This window comes from Manis javanica, chromosome 12 (assembly GCF_040802235.1).
Source record: "Manis javanica isolate MJ-LG chromosome 12, MJ_LKY, whole genome shotgun sequence".
NCBI classification, from domain to species: domain Eukaryota; kingdom Metazoa; phylum Chordata; class Mammalia; order Pholidota; family Manidae; genus Manis; species Manis javanica.
The window spans coordinates 1482352-1503923 of NC_133167.1; the positions used below are offsets into that span (position 1 = coordinate 1482352).

The 21572-nt window shown below is 57.0% G+C and overlaps 1 long non-coding RNA gene across 1 annotated transcript; it reads left to right on the plus strand.

Moving 5' to 3' along the window:
• Window positions 1-16954: 16954 nt before the first annotated feature.
• Window positions 16955-20693, plus strand: LOC140844725 (uncharacterized). Its single transcript, XR_012123204.1, has 3 exons — window positions 16955-17209; window positions 17385-18057; window positions 20230-20693. It is a non-coding gene; the product is annotated as an uncharacterized lncRNA (long non-coding RNA).
• Window positions 20694-21572: the final 879 nt, after the last annotated feature.

Here is a 21572-nt window from a genome sequence, read left to right on the forward strand (position 1 = left end):
TCAGATATCGGACATTCCGAAAAAGTCATTATCCAAACTCTTGACAGCGCCTCTTCTTCTTCCAATTCCTCCTACTCTTGGTTACAGCTCATTCAGGACACCACCATCTTTCTCAACCACGCCCTCAACACCGCCAATTGTCTCTTGTGCGCATCACTACAGTGCCCACTGCTGGCCGCCGTGCCCCTTAATATTTCCAACTACTCCTTCCATGCAGAAGGACAACCCCTCCGCCCCCTGGCAGACATACCCCTATGGGAACCAGAATACGCAGATAATCTCACCATCTACCACTGTGTAGGCCCAACTCCACCCCCCTCCAGTGCACTTCACTGCCTCTCTATCTACACCCCTACCTCCGGCTCCAAGACTTTTACGCAACCGGGACACTTCTTTTGGTGTAATGGCAGTCTTTTCAACTCACTGCCTCCCAACTCCAGCACACCCTGCATTCTCATCACCCTAATCCCACAGCTTACACTTTACAGCATGGCAGAATTCCTTGAGCTCCAACCTCCCTTGCCCTCGCGCACAAAAAGGGCTGCTTTCCTTCCCATCATGGTAGGTATCTCTTTGACCACCTCAGCCATTGGGGTGGGGTTTTCGGGAGGAGCCTTGGGTCACTCTCTATGGGCAGTTAGAGATCTCAACGCCAAACTTGAGGGAGCCCTGACATCCACTGCCGATTCCCTAGCCTCTCTCCAAAAACAGGTCACTTCGCTAGCTAAGGTCACCCTTCAAAACCGGCGGGCCCTAGATCTGCTTACAGCCGAAAAGGGCAGGCGGCACCTGCGTCTTCCTTCGAGAAGAGTGCTGCTATTACAGCAACGAATCCGGCATTGTAGAAACTGACATCACCAAACTCACCGACCTTGCCTCCAGTCTCCACTCTGCTTCCAATTCCAACCCATTCTCTTCAATACTAACAAACCCCCTCCTTACCTGGCTCTGGCCCATTGCAGGCCCCATAATAATCATTCTTCTCGCCTGTCTCTTCTTACCCTGTATAATAAAGTTCATCAAATCCCAAGTCGGAAAAATCTCTAATCAAGCTTTCAACCAGCTTTTACTCAGGAACTACCAGCTTCTGGCCACAGAAGATCCCTCACCCTCACGTGACCTCCTCACCACACGCTGAGATGGACCCCTCTCTCCACTGGAAACTGTTCCTGGAAACGATGGCCACAGACGCCTGGCTTCTGGCACCCATATCCTCTTGGCACCTTTGGAATCAACAAGTCCTCGATCTATGGTTACAGGGAACCTTCATTGATTTCCAACCTGAAGAAGTCCACACCTACTCGTCCTTACTGCGGGGAGTCCTATCAACCCTTTCCTCCCAATCGTCAAACCCTCACTCCCTTCTCCGCCCCCGTTCAGCAGGAAGCAGCCAGAGAGAAAGCAACGTCCACAACCCCATAGAGGAGAAAGGGGGGAATGAAGGGCCCCCACCAGTAAGATGGCGAACTTCCGGCTTCTCTTCCGGGTCCTCGGTTCCCGCCGGCGCCACCTGAAGCCCAATCACCCCTCACTCCCCTCCCAATCCCAGCACCTAGCCAACAGCCACCAGCCCCGTAGAAGTAACACCACAATCACCCCATGCCCCTTCCTATATAACCCAGCACCTTTCCCTAATAAAGCGGAACTCTCTGGTGAATTGCTGCTGTGTGTCGCTCCTTCCTTTCACACTCTGCCAATGGATCCTAGGGCCACAGCAGACCCCCACCTACTGCATCAAGACGGGCCAACTCTGCTGGACTCTGTCTCCCAAGCTCCCCCAGGTCGCTGCTTCTGGGAGAGGTCATACCCGCTCTCCGGACCTGGAGGCGGAGTTTCTGCTTCTTCCTGGAAGACCGGCTGCCCCAGGCTGGCAGGGGCACCGCTGCGTCTGGTCCTCAGGTCCAGTGTGAGAGAGCCCCCTAGCTTGGTTAGTAGAACACCTGGTTTCTGGAAACTTCTCCCTGCAGCACTTGGCATACGTCGCACCCATGTGATTGAGGTTTTGGCGGCCTGGCCCCGTGGAGCAGACTGGTGCCCTGCGCCTGGCTCAGAGGAGCCTGGGCCGGCTGCTCTCTCACCCTGCCCTGCCCCAGGGTCAAAGGCCAATGCCCATTGCACCCCGGCCCCAGCCCACAGGCTCTCGGGAAAGGTCAGCTGAAAGAGCAAATGGGGTTGGCGGGGCATCCCAGGGCACCGTGGGGGGGCCCCAGCCCCGGGGAGGGCGTGTGTGGCCCAGCAGCAGTTCCCACACCCGTGGGCTTGGGTCTCCTTTTCTGTCCTGAAAATGACTGAGGACCCTGAGGAGCCCTTGTTTTCGGGTCATATCTACTGGTATTTCCCATATGAAACATTAAAACAGAAAATGGAGAATATTTATTAATTCATGTAGAAATAATAATCATCTCATTGCATGGTTACATGAATCATGTATTTTTATGAATAAAATAGCACAATTCCCTCCCAAATTTGTGGGAAGAATGGCATCGTTTCACATGTTTATGATTCTTTCCCACATCTGCTCCAACCTGCTGGGATACACTGTTGGACTGAATGGAGAGAACCTGGCCTCACATGGGGGTGTGCGGCTGGAAGAGGGGGAGCACTTTGATGGCTCCTCCAGATAATTGTGGACCTGCTTCGATACGCTGCCCAAACTTGACAAGTGGTAGTTTCATAAAGCCGTCCGGAGCGTGGAAGCTGAAACCGTATCAAGGAAACTGCGCTCAGCTGTGCAGAAGCTCCCTGGCCTGTCTGCCACCCTGGAGGAATGTCTCCCAGGCGCTGTCCGGCAATGTCACCACGGGCCGTTTGGAGGCCGTTTCCTCCCTGAGCGATGCAGATTGTCTGAGGGCCGATGCGTCTCATTATGCAATAGTCGAGAAGTCACATTCCTGACTGTCACCATCAGTCACCAGAAAAATACTGGGAGCTGCCCAGCTCAAAGTGGGGCTCCATGATCCCCAGAATTCTCATTCTCATTTGAGAAAGCTTGAAGTTGATTATTGGCAACAAATACCGTCAGCAGTTTTCCTTAAGGAACAGGCGACTTTGTGCGCTTCGGAGGAAATAGCTGCCCAACACCCGGGTCAGAACAAGCATGGCTCCGCATCGGCTCTTCCTGCGAACCTCATGCGGTGGGTACCCCGCAGTCATGCCCCCCTGTAGGCAGCCTGAGGGCTGTGCGCTCCCCATTTGCAGAGAGAGTGTTAACAAGAGGGTCGTGATTTAGTACAACTAAGGATTTTTATTGCTTACCAAGAACCCATTAAGTAAAACTGATGTGTTTTTAAAATGTGTGCATGGCGGGGACAAACGAGGGTCCCCTGTGCCCTTTGGGACTCTTGGCCCAGGCTGGGCTGGCGGCAGAGTTACCATCCTCACTTGAGGGCAAAAAGAGGAATAAGTTCTGAGTGCTGTTAGGGGGACAGTTTTGACCACAGGATCCCCTGAAAGGAGTCTTGGGGTCCCCAGACACCCGGGAACCACCCTTTGAGTCCCTGCTGTGAGACTCACTTAGTTCTAAACAGGTGCATCTTTCAGAACCAGCATCTTTTGTCTTTTTATTTTTGCATAAACATTAGCAATGTCTGCTCCTGTCCTCTTCCCTCCTGGGTTTTGTATGAATACTTATTTTGAGACAAATAAACATACGTCATCGCCATCACTGGCACGTGAGCACCCACACGTGGGGGGGTCTGTTCATGCCTCACTTCTGTGGCTCTGAGCCTCCTCAAGAAGGATCTCATCACCTAATGTAGCCGCGTGTCCCCGGAGGCCCCTGCGGTCAGAGGGGGAGTGTGTCCAGCCCACGCTGGGCCTCCGCTGCTCAAGCTCACTGACGGTCAGTCTTGGTGGGTATTCCCGAAACGCGGCTCCACCAGTGAGGCAAGGAGGGAGGGGTTATTTCCGTAGATGTTAGTGTTGTGTTGTGTTGTGTTTTTAGTAAATATCTGACAGTTAATTTGGATGGTCTCTGCGAATGGAATGGCCCAAACACAATGTCTTATCATAAGAAATGAATGAAGACGCACGGACACTTCCATGGCGTCTTACACACAATTCCACCGTGTGAACGAAGCTGGAACGCCCCACAGGTGGAGGCCCTGTGTAAGTGGGCAGGGGCTCGTAGCCCACGGGAGGCAAGGATCTTGCCCACGGACGCCAAGGCTGGGGCCTCTTCTAGTTCGTTGGCTCAGGGACCCTGCTCAGGACACCTTGTGCACACATACCATGCTGGCCTCCAGCCAACGGATCTGCAAAGCCTGCCCTGTTCCAGTAAAAGCTTCCGCCTGGGTGCGGTGCTCACGCAGAGCGGGCACTGGCTGAGTGTGGGTGCCCTGCTCCCTGAAGGCGAAGACGTGGGTGGATGCAAGTGAGCAACAGCGGGCGTGAGGACTGGGGCCTTGCCAGGGGGCAGCCCTCCAGGTGAGCCAGTGCTGGCCCCCATCAGCAGGGTGGGGAGCCTCTGACACACCCATCCTGGGAGCGGCCACTCCATCAGATGTGTCCCCTGAGCTTCGTGACCCCAGACTGGGGCCTACTTCCTACCTGGGCACAATGCCAGGGCCTGAGCGGGAGAAGGACTCCCAGGGATGCGTGAGAGACGGCCAACAATTATTTGCAGAACCGATGCATGAAGAGTGTGTCATTTTTCTGAGCATTTGTTGAACCAGCAGCTGAGCCACCGTTGCCCAGCAGGTCACTTCTGCTGCTCTGCTTGGGGCCCTTTCCTGCCCATGACCTTCAGGGCGCACCTTTGCATCCGGTCCTCTGAGCAGACTCAAATCCCCCGCCGAGGCCCAGGTGGGAAGCGAGAGCGTTCAGGGGACTGTTTCCCAGCACACAGGTGCTGAAAAGCTGGGTGGGATGCTGACGCAGCCCAGAGGTCACAGAAGCAGGAGGCCGCTCTGCCCAGGCCCCAGCGGGAAGGGGCAGCGCCAGGGAGCCAAGCAGGCAGGAGCCAAGCAGGCAGGAGCCGGGCCCTGGCAGAGGCTGTCAGGGGAGATGGCAGGGGACCGAGGAGAACCATCCTGGCACCTCCACCCCTGCCTCCCTGTCGGCCCCTGCAGCCCCAGGGGCTCCTGGGAATAGCAGCTCCTGGTGACGCGGGATGGAAGGAGGCCAGCCTAGAGTGGTGGCCAGCTCTCGGCCCCTGTCCCCTGTCCCGCCCTGGGTCCTGGCTCCAGCTCCCCTCCTGCTGGCTCAGCCACTGAGCACCCCTGCTCAGCCCTCCCAGCCGCCTCTCCTTCTGGTGCAGAGTCACCACAACCCTCCCACCTTCGCCCCCTGCACACGTCCTCCCCACTTGCCCTCCTAGATGGGCTCCCTGCCCTCTGCTCCGGCCCTGGTGTCCTTGTACCCAGCTGGGCAACTCTGCAGGTGAGGCCCGGTGCGGGAGGAAGGGGCAGGGGCGTGGGCTCCTCTGGCCTCCACGGGTCACCGTGATGGCCTCAGGCCTGCGGGCTCCTATCTCCACGGCCGCACCGGCTCCATGCGGGCTTCTCTGGGTTTCTCTGCCCCCCTTTTGACCAGGGTCCTCTGAGCATGCCGCTGGTGTCCAGTGAGAATTGGCGGATGCCATCGGCCGCCTGGGCGCTTCCTCCGCAGAACCAAGCACAGGGGTCCTTACGGAGAGCCCCCAGGCATGAAGGAGGGACACTGCCCAGGCTGGCAGGCCGCCTCCACAACCCTCCTTCTGCCCATGGGGGCCCCCTCAGGGGCACAGGGCCCCTGCGGAAGCCTTGTTACTATTTCGGTGGCACTGCCTCTCCTGAGTGAGGACAAGAGCTGGGGTTGGAGCAGCCGTGGCCAGGGAAGTTTTGAGGGTCGCTTTGCCCTCACGATAGCCCTGCCAGGGCCCCAAGGCTGTGGGTTCGGGTGCGGAAGGCGCTGGGGGACTGCATGCAGAGTTGCCATGTCCTGTCTGGCCTGGTTTACTCCACATGCCGCTGGACACTGGGGGAAGCCCCTCCCCTCAAAGCACTGACTTTTTACCCATGCAAAGGCCAAAGTTCGAGTCCCTGTGGAGAGAGCTTCACCCCATTAGCAGGAAACCTGGGGCACGGCTCATGAGCACAGCCTGGCCCAGTGCAGTGAGGAAGGAGCTTGTCCCCAGAGGGCCGTGGTATCTAGATTCTCCCCATATTTGAGGGTGTGTGTGCACATGGGGGTGCAAGGGTGCATGCGTGGGTCTGGGCATGTGTGTGCACTCACGAGTAGGCACACATGTGTGTGTATGGGGTGCACGAGTGAGGGTGGGAGTTTGCAGAGGCTGGCACACAGTGCTGTCTGGTCTTGTCTTCTCCACCCACGGGGTTCAAAGAAGTTGCCCAAGCGCATGGCCTGTGTCGGCGCATCCCAGTCCCCATGTGCACGGTGGGCAGGTGCACCAGCACCTGGACAACTGCATTTTCCCTGTGCTGGGAAAGCACCTCAATCCCATGACTTCTCTTGGGTCCTCCTCCCCAGAGAAGGGTTTGGTGAGAGATGACTTCATTCAGCAGACACCAGGGCTGGAAGACACCCTGCACAGGCTCCCACAGGCTCCGTGGCTTTGGCCACGAGGGAGCGATGTGGCTCTCGCACCGCCGCACGCCCAGCATGCAAGGGGTCCTTGGTGCTGTTTCTCCCAATGGCAGGGAGGATGGTGGGGCTGGAGGGGAGGCAGGCCCAGGTCTGGGGGACGAGGGCTCATCTCCAGGGAGCGCCTCCCTCACCAGCCCTGCAGGGGCCATTCCCAGGGCTGCTGGGGAGCTGGGAATGGTGCCATTGTCTTCCTCAGAAGTACACAAGCTAAAACAAAGCCCAGCCTGGCCGGGTGGCAGTGTTGCCCAGGAAGCAGGCCCATTTCACACAGAGGTTAACAGGGACCCTGGGGCCCGGCAGGGGGTGGGGAGGACAGCAGTTTGGGTCTTAACAACCTGGCAACAATAAGGTTTGTTTTTTTTTTAAGACAAAGGCCCCTGAACAGTAATTGACAGTGTGTGCTGTTTTGGGAGCCGACAAGCTATTTTTACCCAAAAGAAAATAGAAATTCTCTCTCTTCTGAACAAATGCCATTGTTCTGTTTCAGTGGACCTCCATGGATATGAGATTGTCTTTAAACTCACTCCCCTGCACCCAGTAAAACCCTGCACACGTCCTCGGGCCAGGGCCTGGGAGGCGCAGGGGAGAAGCCTCCGCAGGCAGACCAGGCCACAGCCAGGGGCCTGGGTCAGAACCCCGCGGCCGCCCGGCGTCGCCAGCGCCCCCAGGCTGGTTTTCTCAGCCGCACGGTGGGGGCACCGACGAGCATCCGCTGGGCTGTCACTGCAGGAATTCACTGAGATGTGATGCTTCCCTAGTGGCACCTACACACAGCCCTGGGACCCCAAATCCAAACAAAGGTCGCCTCAGCTAGTACTGAATGTTGGTCACCTTCGCAAAAGTTGATTTCAAAAGTTAGTCAACTTCAAAAAGCTAATAAAATTTAATGTCAATTTTTTTCTCCCATGCATATATTTGTCTCCCATCTTCCTTGGTTCCTGCTACACACGCTCACCGGCACCCGAAAATACCCAGACAGGTGAGCCTGGAGCCAGCAAAACCACGGACGCCCCTGACGGGCACCACTGACTGCGGCCACGCGGGGGGACCCGGTGCTGGAAAAGGCGTCCTTCAGTGGTGGACAGATCCTAGCTGCAGGGAGGGGCGGAGAGAAGTGAGTAGTCAGACCACACACCTCCCCCCAGGGCAAGGGCTGCCCGCCTCACGCGCTCTGCCGCCCGAGACAGGCAGGTACTAGGGGGCTGCGCCCATCACTGGAAGCCTCAAAACTGGGTGTGGAGTCCAGATCCTTCAGAAGTAAAGCCCCTGGGGTGCAGGTGAAATCCCCCACCTCCTGTGTGGTTTGGAACAAGCTAGCGTGTGGGTGAGGGCGTGCGATCGGGTGGGTGACCCGGCTTCGGAGGGAAAGGAGAGAATGACCCCAGGACACCCAGACATCCCTCCTTGGACGCGCCTGAGCAGAGGGCTAGAGAGGAGAGGAGATGAGCCGTGCTGTGCTGTCTCCAGGCCCGGTGTGCGGGGCTGCGGGGGACCTGCCACAGACGTCCTAGGGCACCTCTCTCCTGGCTGCAGTAGAGCATCACCTGGGGAGCTGCTCCCCGGGCTTCCTTCAAAGAAAGACTTTCTCCCCCCAAGGCAGGCGCCAGAGTGGAGGGAAGACAGGAGAAGGCAGGAGGTGAGCAGAAGGGCAGGACCCACTGCAGGGGGAGGCTCCTGTGCCCTTGCCGGTGGGTCACCTCTGATCTGGGCCGCTGCTGAAGAAAGCTCTGTGAGGCCGGGCCGTGGTGCTCCTTGGATGCCAGAAGCATCACCCTCGCAGTCCTGGGGTTCCAAGAGCCTCGTGGCCTGAGTCCCCCCAGCCGGGCTGGCCCCCAGCTCCCCTCTGGTGCCCCTGGCCCTGCACTCCAGCACCGTCTCCTTCCTGGGTCGCCGCAGACCCAGGGTGTTGCTAGGTTCCAGGTGGCTCCCCTGCAGGGGCTGTGAACATGCCTTGCTCGGCTCTCCTAGGCAGGTAGCAGTCAACTGACGGCCCAGCTCTGGGTCCTCACTGCACTTATGCCAAGGGCCCAGGCTGCTGACAGCCAATGGGAGCACAGGGGGCATCAGTGCCGACCTCTTCCTATGGGATGAAGGATGCCTCTGAGGGGTGGCTTGGCCTTGAGGTCTCCCTGACACCCTGGACATGTCTCCGATGTGTACTGCAGGCTCCTGACCCCCTTGCTCAGAAGCCTTGGGGCCCCAGGAGAGCTGCACCTCTGGGGAGTTCCAGCCTGTGGGGAGTCCCCAATGCTCTGCTGATGAGTCTTTCTTAGCACGTGGGGGATAGCTGAAGCCATGGTCTCAATGTCTGTGTCCCTCCAGATTCGTATGTTAAATCCCAACCCCAATGTGATGTTATCAGGAGGTGGGGCCTTTGGGAGGTGATCTGGTATAAGGGTGGGTCCCCCGTGTGGGGATTAGTGCCCTTATAAAAGAGACCCCAGAGAGACCCTCACCCCTTCCACCCCTGAGCACACAACCCAGAAAGGGGTCTCACCGGAGCCCGGCTGTCTGGCACCTTCCCAGCCTGTAGTACTGTGAGAAATAAATGTCTGTTATTTACAAGCTGCCCAGTCTGTGGCATTTTTGTTACAGCAACTCAAACCGTCTAACAGAACTGAGTACCTCAGGGAAGGGGCAGAAAAAGAGAAGAGCAGAGATTTGTGGCAGGTGTCACGAGGGTTGTCTGGGGGAGGGAAAAAAGGAGGCTTCTAGGACTTTTTCTGTAGAAAGTATAACGTCAACCCCCTCCTCTGCCCCTTTGAAAAAAGTTTGAAAGATACATTGTATGTTAAGGTGTTTGGGGTCGGATCAGTGTTCTCACAACACTGTGCAGAGGCTGAGTCACATGGAGTCGTGGGATTTATTCGGGTTGCCTTGAGTGTTATTCTTGGACAAGGAGAAAACTGGAGATGTTTGCGGAGAGCACAGAAGTGGGGCTGGGCGCACGTGGGAGTCAGCCCCCCTTAACTGGAGAACTTAACTCCAGTGCCGACCCTCGAGCCAACGTCCTCTGCTCAAGATCCGTCGCTGGGTAGATGAGAAGGGGTCTGCGTAGAGATGTAGGTGGGTCACGCAGCCCTCCAGGCCACAGTTGGGGTTTACGTGGCTGCTTTTCTTCAGCAAACATCTCACGCTACCCTCTTCGGGTACCTGGTCAATGTCAGCAGAGTCTGACCAGTGCATTGTCACGAGGGCACTGGGGCAGAAGGCAGAATCTGGGCACTCTTGGCCTTTTGTATGATTCTACCACACAGTAGCCCTTCTTCCCAACATCCAAGCCCAGATCCACACAGGGTCAGGCTCTTGCATGTGGCAAATATGCCAGGACCTGGTCTGGGGCAGCTTGGGGGGATGGGTCACCTGATTTGCCTTTGAAACACCTGAAATCGCAGAAATGAGTTCAACCACATAATCTGGTAAAAAGGAGGAAATAAGGCAAGGAAAGGGTTGGATAAAGCTCAGCGCCTACCTGAACACCAAGCCCTGGGCTCAGCACCGTGCAGAAGACAGATCAGCCCATGAAGCTCCCACCCTGCAGGTTCGTCAGCCCACTAACTAGGATGGGGCAGACTTGGTAAAACACACAAGCCAGTGCCCAGAGACGTGGGCCTGCAGAGGAGGGGGGCCGAGGGCTTTCAGGGAGGAAAGTCAGTGGGAACAGAGATGCGCCTCCCGCTGCCGTGCCCATTTAAGTGAACAGCAGCAAGAAGGAACATTGGGGTGGGAAGCAGATTGGATTGTGCCCTGACTGTGCTTCAGAAGGCCCCAAAAGCAATCGATGAACTCTTATCAATATGAGTGAATCAAACTGTTTGACTTCTTTTTTCCCAGTTTGGTGCTGTTTTAATGTAACGCTCAGAGCCACAGACCTAAAGCCCGGTGACCTCTGCTGCTCCGTGATACCACGCCAGCCGGTTTCACTTGGGTGACTGCATCAGCTCAGGTTAGGATCTTCCCGTTCTCTCCTCACACGGTGACTTGTGCCCATAAAGCACTGTCTCACTTGGGCTGCTTTGATGGCAGCCACGACAGCACCATTTCAAGGAATTTGGAACAGAGGGCAGTCAAACGGTTGAGGCATGGCATCCCAGTAAAGGGTCCCAGAGGACCTGCCCCCGTGTCCTGGTCCAGGCTGAGGCATCTCAGCCACGTCCAGCTTCTCCCACGGCTGGTCTTGGTGGCAGTAGGCAGATTCCCAGCCCTGGAACACGAGCAGCCCACCTGTAGGTGGCCAGCCCCGCAGATGCTCAGGGGTTACTCAAGGCTGCGGTGGGAGGGCGGGTGCCGCGCCAGCACCTGCCCGTCCTGTCCCGTGTTGCAGGACAGCAGGGGTGTGAGTTGCTGTGAGTCCAGCATGGAGGGCAGGGGTCTGGGGGAGAAATGTGGACCATGAGCTCAGAGCACCTGGAGGCAGACCCGGGGTCACAAGTCAGCTCCACTGTGACCTTACCCAGCCTTGACAACACCTCAGTGGATGTTCAGGGGTCCCCACACCTCTGCCTTTACCCCTGAGGCCAGGTAAGGTCACAGTGTAAGTGCCACCAAGAGATGCCTGAGCCCCACGGCACAGGTGAGAAACTAGAGCGGCTCAGCCGGCCGTGCCAGTGGGTGGCTCCTTACTTAGAGAGCGTCAGGGCGCCTGGGCTCTGTCTGAGCCACAGTCCTGTCCAGGGGTGGCAGAAGAAATGAGGCCACGGAAGGAGCCAGGGAGACAGGTGGGTGACGTTGAGAACACAGCCCCTGGAGTTAGCCCCCCCGGAGTTCCACAGCGGAGCCGCACCTGTGACTCACGGGGCTACAGGGGGGCACCTTGCTCTGCCCCAACCCCGTTCCCTCAGACACCAAGGCCGTGTAATCCTGGTGCTTACCTCTGAGGGCTGAGGACAAGGCTTCATGAGGTGATCGTGCAAACCACTTAGAATAGTGTCTCTGTCCTAATAAGCCTGAAATAAATTTTCCTTAATTAGTGTTATTTTTAGAAGAAACAGGCTGCTGGTGCAGTGGGGTAGAGAGAGATGGGGACCAATCATGGTCAGCAGAAGAAATGCTAAGTTATCGAGTCTGAGATGCAGAAGATGCCAGATCAGCTGCACAGACCCTCCTGTCCACCCTGCAGCGGGGAACCCAAGATGCTCAGCGCAGGAGCGTGGTCAGCGCCGGAGTCCAGAGCAGGAGAGCTGGCTTCTAAAGATTGTTCCCAGACAATGTCTGAACAAGGGTGCCTCTTGCCCACTCCCCATAATACCCTTCAGCAAAATGCTCACTGGAAGAAAGGACCCCACTCCAACCTAAATACCAACCCAAATATGCACGCACGCCCTTCACAGAGTCTCAGAAAAAGGTAGGAAACAGAGCACCTGTCGTCAGAAGGCAGGGGCGCATACCTCCAGAGGGGAAGGGTGCTGAGAAGTAGAAGTTTCTCCCTAGGGTCAAAGAACATGTAAAACACAGGTTATTGAGGGGAAGAATATAAGTGCCATGGAACAGAGCCTTAAAAGCATAATGCGAAACATTGGGGTTTCATTTGAAGAATATGAAGACGGATCAGTCTAAGGAAGTCTGTTACGTCAGCCACCAAATAAGTAGGTCATTGAAAAAGCCATATGGTTAGCCCCTTAGATTGTTTTAAATTAAAATTTTTGTTTTGAGATAATTGTAGATTCACATGCAATTGCTAGAAAGAATACAGAAAGAGCCCCTGTACCCCTCACCCAGTTCCCCCCGGTTGGAAATACCTTGGAGAACCATAGCCCAGCATCATGGCCAGGACTCTGACCGGCAGGGGACTGTGCCAGCGCGGGGCTGGAGGCAGTCAGGGAGCCCAGGTACACCCGCTGTCACCCCCAAGGCCCGATCCCCTTGGCCGCCTCCCTCCTTCCTTCCACTCCTCAGTCCTCCTATGACTGTTGTGCTGTGCATGTCTAGGAATTTTGAGTTGGGAGAAAAAGGGCCTTGGAGGAACGGGGGTGCCCCACCCGGACGGTACAGATCTCTGCTCGTTAGACTGGAAAGCCATTTTGTAAAATTCAGTTCCCGTCCCAGCTTCAAGTACTTACAATAATAACAATAGGATGCTCGGCTGATTCCTTGGGAGCATCAGAGTATTTATCACAAACAAAAAGCCAGAACTGTTCTTAATAGTAAAAGAAAATAACCACACTCCTTGATGTTAAGAGCAACCGAGGTCACCTCAAGGAACCACATCACTTCTCCAGAAGGGCCAATCAGCATGCTAAGAAAACGCAGCTAAATAAGAAGAAAGGAGACAGCATGTGATTGCTTATGACATGTAAATACAGCTGAAAGTATTTGAAAATGGTTAGAAATTTCAAAAATACAGCACAATGTTGGTCACAAATTTAATATACCCAATTCTTAAACCAATAATAACCTATAAAAAAATATGAGGGAAGAAAAGACAAAAAATAAACACCTGGGAACAAATTTAACAAAAAATTTTCAAAACTGTATTAAGAAAAGTTTAACCTCCTACTGAGGTAGAGAAAAAAAGCTGTGACTACATGGCAAGATGTATCTTAATTTTGGGCAGGAACTCAATTTTCAGAAGAATTGCTGCAATTAATGATTTTTAGAAACCTTAATGTGATCCTAATAAAATACCAGCAGGAACTAGGCAAGCTAATTCTAAAGTTTATGTGGAAAGATAAACATGGAATCGCACCCATGGAGGGTCATGGGGTGCAGAGTAAAAAAAGAGTCAGTGTCCTGAGCTGGAAACCACTGTCCCCGCCCCAAGGGGCGCCTGGGGGTGTCATCCTCCCATCCCTGCCCCCCGAGATAACAGCCTGGACAAAGTGCGCAGAACAACACACTGGAGGCACCGTACGTCAGGCCAGGCAGGGGAGGCAAAGGCGGTGCCCTGGGGCGGCCCCAGGGACCATCTGGAGGGAGTGTCCCGGTGGGGGACAAGGAGCCCCGCAAAGCCCAGAAAGGGGCGGCAGGGAAAGAACCTTCTGGAGAGTGTGCCGAGCCCCAGGCCCGCCTTGCGTTTTAGCCAAGTTCACATCAGGCATGTGTGTGGGGACTTGGAAGAAGTGATGCCCAGGTTCACAAAGCGTGGGGAGCGGCTCCCGTTCCCACCGGCCGGGTGAACACTTTGCTCCCTCATGGGCATCAGGCAGAACCCTTGGGAAGATTTTGCCTCAAGGGCTGGCAAATTAGCCCTGGATTACATGCTGCCCAGGTCCCGCAGAGGCCCAAAGGATCAGACTTACCTGGTGACGTGGCCGCCTCCCGGAACAGGGTGCAAGGGTGTTGTGGGGATGCACACGTCTGCATCACCCTGGGGGGTAAAATTCGGTCAGCCTTGACTTGACTGCCGGTCTGGGAGCGACCCACAGCCTCCAGCACGCGGCTGAGCCGGTGTCTGCGCGTCCCGCGGGGGGCCGGCAGCTGTGCAGAGGGGCAAGCTGCCCGCCTGAGAGCCCCCGTGGCCTGCCGCTGAGGGGCAGCAGCCGGGCTGCGTGCTGTGTGATCGCATCATCATGCCGCAAAGCCGTGGTGAAGGAGAAGAGGCAGTGGGTGCTGGGCACATGCTGGGGACGCGCCCATGAGTGCTGGGCACATGCTGGGGACGTGCCCATGAGGAACCGGCCCAGGGGGCTGTGGCTGCTGGGAACTGTGGCGAGGGTGACATGGACCCAGTCACCTGTTCACACTCACGGAGCCGTAAACCAAAAGAAGTCTATCTCACTGTGGGATAATGTCCTTAATTTAAAAAAATAGAGTACACGCTGTGTTTCTGTTTATAGATGTTTCTAGAAGGTAGAGCTGATCTGTAATGTAGGAAAGCGAATCCATTATTGCTGTGGATGAGGCACTGGGAAAGGACGGGAAGCGGGAGCAGGACAGAGGGGTCACCAGGGCACTGGGGGAACATGGGGCGACGGATGGGCTCCTGGGCTGACCACAGCGAGGGTGCGGTGTGTGCATGCGTGCGTGTCAGCCGCAGCGAGTCGCACACCGTGAGTGCGCTTATACCCCGGGGGAGCTGTTCCGGTTGTCCCAGGCTGTCAGATGTGCCGTGTGTTGCCAAGCCAAGCACTTAGGAACTGATGAGCCCTGACCCGTGGGGACAAGGCCTCCCTGCTCGCCACGCAGCACTGAGCTCAGAGCACAGGTCAGGCCTGCAGCTCAGGAGAACGGATCTGACTGCACGCGTCCACACCCACCTACCCGCACCGCAGCCGTCCACACACCTGTCCTTGGTCTGTCCTTTCACCCTGTCTTATGATTCTTACCATCTGCCTGATGAATGCACCCAGGCTGGGGGACCAGGCCCGACAGAGCTGTTGTCCCCGCCCTGTGGCAGGCGGAGCCCCACAGACCTGCCACTGGCCACAGCCCAAGGTGGGGTGAGTGTCTGTCTCTCGGCTGCTGAGCTTTCAGGCTGTTTGTTCTGCAGGAAGCAAACACCGTCCTGACACAGTAACCAGCCACCCCTGGGCGGGAGCCGCTGACCTAGACTGGGTGCTGGGGCCTGAAGACTTGGTTTTCCTCCAGGCGCCTTGGATTGGACCTTCTCTTCCTTCCTCCCCAGTTGTGTGAGCACACTTAGCACACACACACACACACACACACACACACACACACACACACACACCCTGCACCTTCCACACACGACTCACAACGTGCCTCTTCACAGGCCCAGGCAGCATCCTTCATCCAGGTCCCACCACTGTCAGCTGCCTCATTCCTTCCTCACAGGCGAAGGCCTCCTGTTTGCTTTGGAACAAACTCCAAAGAGAACCTGCAGCTGGAGACACTTCCTGCACACGTGTGGGTCGAGGGCGTGCGGCCGGCAGCAGGAGGCTTCTGGGGCAGCCCCACACGGAGCAGGCACCATCGGAGCTCCCCCACACTGGCCCACCTGGGCCAACCTGCCGATTTGCAGGCTCAGGAAGTCTGAGAAACTGGAAGAGGGGTTATGGCGGGAGCAGAAAGGCTGGGGGCTCACTCAGGAGGGGTGACCTCGAGGTGGAGGGTGAGGGGGGCAGAGGGAGGCTCACAGCCAGGCAACGGCGGATGTGTCAGGCCCGGGGAGGGAGGGCCCAGTCTGGCTGTCAGCGCTGCAGAAAGCCCCAGACCATTCTGCCATCCGGCTCCATGTCGCGTTTGGTTATCCAGACGATGTTTTTCAATAAAGAATCGAGTAGACAAGTATTTTACTTCGCAAACCTGGTTCTGGCTGGCGTCTGCAGTGTTTGTTCTGAGCTGCTTACGTTGAGCTGGGAGGTGAGAGAGTTCTTTTCTACGTGAATCTTCACTGGAGAACAATTAACCTCGAAACTGTTGGTGTGAGGAACTCCGCATCTCTTACATATCGTAATTGGAAGGATGGGTATGTATGAGATTAAAAATCTTCCGAGTTTGCTGTCACCCTCTCTAAGCATGGGAAGGCCCTATATGGAGGAGATCAGATTCCGTATAATTAACTTCTAAGGGTTTGAACCTGTCTGGATGTGCAATTTCTTCCCAGAACATTTGGGAGCTATTATGTGGGCCACGATATCATTAACATGATTATTGTCAGCACTTCACGGGCAGCGTCCTCTTCGTATAGCTGAAGTTGCATACGTGCTAGCTTCTCTCCCCTGCTGGTCACACCGCCCTGCTCCGCACAAACCACGTGGCCCCCTTCCTCCAGACCAGAGCCGCCGTCCTCAGCACAGGGCCCTGCTCCTGGCCTACGCTCCGGCCGTGCATGTGAGCAGAACCAGCCCAGGAGGCACCTCTCAGACCCCTGTCCTGGGGGCCTGTCCTTGGAAAGCAAAGCCAGGGAAGGAAGCCTTTTTTCTGATGAATCCCGGCACACGTGGAACGTCTCAGGGTCTGCTCGCACCCAACACAGCCTGAGGCTCCTGGGCCGCGGGTGAGGGGCAGCCATGGCTGCAGGGGCAGTTCCAACACCAGCGCAGTACCCGGGGCAGAGGGCAGGAGGGGGTCTGCTTCTTGCAGAGAGCACATGGGCTGCGCAAGGCGCCCGAGCAGGCCGGCCATTGCCTTGAGTGGGTCTGAGCTTGCTGACAGCCAGAAGCGGGGCCTGGAAGTGGGAACCAAGTCTGCGGCTCAGACACCCGCCTCCTGGCTCTGCCCCCTGGACCGAGTCCCCAGTGTCCCCAGCTCATGTTCTTCACCTGCGTCTTCATTTTCCCTAACCCACAGGGTGGCTGTGAGGGAGGAGACCACAGTGAACGGAATGTACCTCATGCACAAGGCATTTAAAAAATAACAAATCACAGCATTTCAGGTGACTGCGCTAAGGAGTGCTCCCCGTGTGACTCAGGAGGTGCGGTCGGGCCTACCATCTGCGGGGAGAGCAGAGGCATGTCTTCTTCAGCACGTACTCAGGCCCGAGGCCGTCCTCATTCCCTGGAGGGCGCAGAGCTCAGAGGGCACACCCAGGGAAGGGCTGCCGCCCGTAAGCAGCAACAGAGCTGATGGAGCCCGGCCCCTGCGTCCCGAGAATCGCGGACGCAGAAGCCAAGGCCTGGACAGGCAGTCTCTCCGCCGGGCCCACGCAGCCCTGTGGTCAGGCCCAGAGTCAGAGCCCGGCTTCCTGGTGACTCCCACGTGTGGGCCATGTTTGCAGCGGTGCCAGGTGGACCTTTCCTCCGAGGGTCGGGGGCGCGGGACCCGGCACAGAGCTGTGGCTCTAAGGAGGGCTGGGTCGCCCCTCCGTACTGGTGCAGACGCAGGCCCAGGGCGCCACCACCTCCCGTCCTGGTGGGCACAGAGGTGATGCCCTCCGCCAGCATTTCTTGCCTGTATTTCAGGTCACCTGGAGCAGCTCCGCCCGCTCTCCAGCCGGACCAACGACTCCGACTCCTCGTTTAACTTTCCGGCCTCACGGGGAGGGCGCTGGCTTCCTCTGGGTAAGTGCATTCCAGCCACCAGCCGTTTCCCACCAGTCGCCCAGCAGTCTGCCCCCCAGGCCTGGCTCCGTGGAGACAGAGGCTCTGAACCCCACCCCTGCTCAGCCGCCTGCCTCTGCGCGACGTCCTTGATTTCCGGCTCTGACTCTTCTGTCCTCTCAGCGCGCTTGTGATCACTGTGATCGCAGCTCTTGCCCCGGCTTCTCATATGAGCTTGTCTCTGACATTTACAGGCAATTCACTCACTTCCATTGCTTTAAAAGATGTAATTGCTCCATCTGACTCCTCCAGCTAGTTTTCTGGGTATTTAATTTCCAGGCAGGAGGGGGTGGTCCCGCCCCTTCGGATGTGCGGCACGGGCTGCTGGTGGGGGAGGGGGCAGGTCAGGGCTGGCGGGGCTGTGAAACAGGAGCCGGGAAGGTGAGTGTGTCCGGCCCTAGTCACCCTTGACCCTGCCCATGGCTGCCCACCTCTCCGCCTCCCTCTGAGTATCCAGGTTTCCCTGTGGTGTCCAGGCTTCATTGTCATCACTTACAAATGGCGGTTCCAAGACGCTCGCCTACTCGCAGACACGGTAAGACAGAAATAAAACACGAGGCAGATGGTTCAGCAGACATGACCGAGTCACTGCTAGTTTCCAGGCAATGTTCTAAGCTCCTGACGCAGAGTGGGCACATGGTACAGATGGGAAAACAAAAGCTTAAGGAAGGTGACTTATGCAGAGTGGCACTGCCAGAAAGGCCACACATGTCCCTGTGTCCCGACTCGGAGCTCAGTCGGAGAGCCATGCCTGCCCATGAGGACTAGGACCGACCAGGTCCCACAGGAGCACCCCGACTGCACCAGGGGTCACCCGCCCGACGGCCGGGGGCCAGCAAGCTCACTGCCCTCCTCCCAGTTCTCGGGAAGGCATCTCTGTTGCAAAGCAGATCGGCACGAACCCAGCTGCTGAAGACACTGTGCGGGCGTCAGCTCCGGCCTCTGAGGGTTGTGCGTCCCGGCCCAGCCTGGTTCTCACAGACCTGCAGTTGCCGTGTGGGCCTGGGCTACAGTCTCACCCGAGGCTCGACTCGGAGGGACTGTCATCCCTGTAGACTCAGCAGGCACGAAGACAGGAGGCAGGGATGTGGGACCACGGAGCCCGCTGGCCACAGGCATCTTAGCAGGGGTGGTGGTGCCATGGGGTCCGTACCATGTGCTGTGGGGCCTCGGAGGCCAGAGCGGCTGCCTCTTGGAGGCGCAGCCATGTGGGGGCTCAGAAAGGCTGTGGAGGCGTTCCAGCCCAAGCCAGCATCTCAGGGGCACAGGAGGAGGGGAGCATGCTGGGAAATGGCAGCTGGTCCAGAAGGACCCCAGCGTGGTGGGGCAGATAGGCAGTGACAGGCAAAGGTGAGACTTCAGGGGGCAGGTGGATGAGGGACGGGCCTGTGTGACACACACTCCAGGACCATGGCCTATAAGAATGTGGCCTCTGATACGGGGAGGCGTGGCCAGAGCCCAGTACTCTTGAGGCTGTGGGCTAGTTATCAACTGCTGCCTAACGAATGTCCCCAAAACCTGGCGGCTTGAAACAGCAAAAATGTATTATCTCTCAGAGTTTCTGATGGGCAGGAATCATGGAGTGGCTAAGCTGGTGGTCCTGGCTCCAGGTCTGTCATGAGGTGCCAGCCAAGCTGGTGGCTGGAGCCGTAGACCCTGGAGCACTGGTGGCATGCAGGTGGTGCCAGGGGCCCACGTATTTGCTCACTGATGGAGCAGGTGGTGCAGCTGCTGCACGCCCCGTGCATCCTCAGGACACAGGCGGGCTGTGGCACTCAGGGGCAGTGGGGCAGCAGGACTTCCTGTGCCCGGGGAGCTCTGAGGAAGGTGGCCCATGGGAGACGGTCACCGGGGGTGCCTGAGAGCTAGTGGGGGTCAGGCCCCCTTAGCTCCCCACAGCAAGGCCGAGAACACACCCCCAACAGGCCAGGGGCTTCCTGGGAGTTGCCTGAACAGGGCCACTGGGGCTACAGGAGGAGCGTCCAGGCGGGGCTGGGCGCTGCCAGGCTCCCGGTCCCGCGTCATCAGCACTCTGGACCTGTTGCCGTGCACCCTGGGAGGAAACCACTGAAGGCAGGCAGGAGGAGGAGGGAGGGTAGGACTTCAGAGCAGGATGGGGTTCCCAGATTCAGCAGCCTAGCCCGGGACACTCAGTTTTATGTGAATTCCCAATAAAGAAAAGGTGTGCAGGAAATCTTTACACTAGGAGCTGATTTCCTGTCTCACTGAAGTTGACATTTAACTGAGCATCCTGAACTTTATCTGGCTGCCCCATGAGATAGGTGGGTGGGGTGAGGGGGCCCTGAGGCCAGCAGCCAGTGCCCCCTTCTACAGAGCCCCCCAAATCTTGCCCTGCGAGCCTGACTTTTCAGGCCAAGCTCCACATCCCCCTTGGCCCCGTGGTGCCCAGCTCGGGCCTGCAGCAGGCAGTGTGGCCGGGCGACCCTTTATCAAAGACTGCAGGTGTGGGTGCAACCCTGCAGGTGTGGGTGCAACCCTGCAGGTGTGGGTGCAGGTGTGGGTGCAACCCTGCAGGTGTGGCCACCCCTTGCCATTTGGGGTGCACTTCTAGTTCCCAGGACCCCCCACAGGACTAAGGGCAGTGGCCCCTGTGCTTTACAATCTCCCCTCAAGAGCTACCACCCCTTCCCTCATCACTGCCCATGCCCCCACACCCCAGAGGGGCTATGTGCATCTTCCCACCCAGACTCCCCTCCTGGAGTGTCCCCCGCACCCAGCACAGGCAGTGTGAGAGCCACGCAGTCAGTGCCTGAAGATGCCCAGGGAACCTGGAGCCAGGAGCTGAGCAGCCTGGTCGGAGAGGGTGCAGCTGGAAGGGGGATGGGCTGGTGGCCTCAAGTGACAGTCCCAGGGCGCCGAGGAAGGGCGCCTTGAACCAGAATGCACGGCTTGGGCCCGGGAGCGAGGGTTACCGCCACCTACCTCTGCATCCCCCTGTGCACTGGACCCCAAACTGCCTCCGTGTCTCCTGCTCCTCCCTGGGGCACCAGCTCTCACCACCCTCCTCCCTCCCGCTCTGAAGCCCATACTGGGCTGCACGTGGCTGGAGCAGTGTTGTTTCAGGGATAGCCTCTCGGGCTTACATTTTAATAAAGCAGATTATTCACTACTGGGTGCTTAGACATTCTCTGCCAAGAATTATTTACAGAACCCGTCCCTCATTGGCTTTGACCCACGGGTGTTCTGACCCCATGTCTGTCAGGTCCTGCTGGTGGGCTGCCAGGGAGGCATGACCTGGGGACAGTGGGATGTGACATGCACCGAAGACCTGGACCTGGGGCTGAGAACATCTGGGTGCTGCCCAGCAGCGGGCAGGTATGCCACCAAACTCAGTGCAGAGGGCATGGTGAGCCATTAAAACTTTTGAGATGAAGGTTCTTCTCCAGCCATCAAGCAAAGAAAACCAAGAGGAAACCTTGGAGAAGAAGGAGAAACAGGAGCTGGGTCCCCCATGTCAAGAGAATCTTTGGTGGCTTGATGTATGCTAAACATTGCAATATGCATCATTGCTGAGTTAATGGGAGAATTGCAATTCTCTAACTCTCCATAGCAGGTCTCATTAAATCTAAGCAAACATTTGGTACTTAGGAGCTCTGCATTACAAATCTAATTAAGACTCCATAAAATAAAATAATTCAAGCCTGCATTCAACCATTCCATTATCTCACATGGTATATGATTGCTGCTTTATTAGACAACAACAAAGAAAAACAAGTTCCGCGTGGATCTGTCCATTTTGGGAGTTGGCAAAACAATATGAAGCTCAATCACTCACAACAATGGGTTCCAGCCAGAAGATTTTCAGCTGCAATGTGCATACTGCTCGCCAAGCAGATTCTGTGTGTGGGTTCGTGGAACCTCGGGGACACAAAAGCAGAGACTGACTCTCTTCGGGGACTTCCCCACAGCTCCAGTCTTGTGGTCGGAGGTTCTGGAGACCAGAGATTGGCTGGGTGGGCTGGGGAATGACAGCAGCCCAGTGCGGAAATGGCTTCATGGGTGGTTGGAGCAGAGGGCGCCCTGGGAGGG